A 1,284-nucleotide genomic window follows, 5' to 3' on the forward strand; every position below is an offset into this window, starting at 1 on the left:
CACAGTCATTTTGTTTTGCCTGTGAGATCATTTGTCTGCCTTAGTCGGCAGTCTGGCTGTGACACCACGGGGGATTTTGCATTCTACTCCAGTGTTGGCAATAAACATTTGGCCTCCACTGGCATCGGGGTGGGGGAATGTGCCATGCAGGCCTGAGAGTCCCGACAGAAGAGGGGTGAAGAGAGAAGACGGGCAGGGAAAGTATGCGTAGAGGGACGGAGGTGTGTGTTCTACAAAGTCTGACCTGGGAACCTGGGCCACACAGAAGAGGGCAGCAGAGAGTCAAGGGGACCTGTGTTCACAGTGTGAGTCCCAGGGACTGGCCCGTGGACACACGGCCCACAGCGCACAGCAGGAAAGACTTCTGGATGAAGACAGCAAGGTGGTGCATGAGAGGAGGAGTTTTCAAAAACATACACATGAGGCATCGTGGGCAGCCAAGAAAACACAGAGGGCTGGAGGACTGGGAGATGGAAGCACGGACTGCTTTCTGCTCACATCTCCAACCTGAGAAATGTCTGAGCATCAGCAGGCACATGGACAGGAAAGGCCGGGGGCTGTAATTTTTCCATTATTTTCTGTAACACCTTTATGGACAGGTAACTCATGTATCATACAATTCACTTGTTTAAATTGTAGAATTCTCTGGTGTTCAGTACAGTCACAGAACTGTGAGCCATCACCACAATTTTAGACCATTTTTAGACCATTTCACCACCCCCCCCAAAAGAAACCCTGTACCTAGTAGCAGTAACCCCTGTCTCCCAGCCCTCACCCCTGTTCCCAGCAACCACTTATCTACTTCTCTCTTGAGACTTGCCCATTCTAGACATCTCATATAGACAGAATGATAGAATATGTGGGCTTTAGTGACTGGCTTCTTTCACCTAGTATTTTCAAGGTTCAAGGTTGTAGCACGGATCAGTATTTCATTCCTATCTTTGGCTGAATGATACCCCATTGTATGAATGTACCATATGTTGTTTATCCATTCATCAGCTGATGGACAGCGGGGTCATTCCCACTTTTGAGCTGTTATGAATAATACTGCTCGGAAGATTGCTGTACTGTCATTTTGAATGGGGTGGTTAGGGAAGAAGGGAGAAAGTAATAATTGATTAAGGACCTGGAGGAGATAGCAGCCATGCGGATGTATCTGGGGACAGATCATTTCAGGCAGGGGGGGAAAGCAAATGCCAAGGCTCCTGAGGCAGAATTGAGCCTGGCATGTTCCGGGGAGGGCAAGGAGGCTGATGTGGCTGAAATGGAGGAGGAATAAGAGAG

At 48.8% G+C, this 1,284-nt stretch overlaps 1 protein-coding gene across 3 annotated transcripts in view; it reads right to left on the reverse strand.

Annotated features, from left to right (window-relative positions):
* The window catches only part of STXBP1 (syntaxin binding protein 1), a 38,697-nt gene that overhangs the window by 10,397 nt on the left and 27,016 nt on the right, over positions 1 to 1,284 (reverse strand). The gene's annotated exons all lie outside the window — the stretch shown is intronic.

This window comes from Bison bison, unplaced genomic scaffold, assembly GCF_000754665.1.
Source record: "Bison bison bison isolate TAMUID 2011002044 unplaced genomic scaffold, Bison_UMD1.0 scf7180017864375, whole genome shotgun sequence".
Classification (NCBI taxonomy): Eukaryota; Metazoa; Chordata; class Mammalia; order Artiodactyla; family Bovidae; genus Bison; species Bison bison.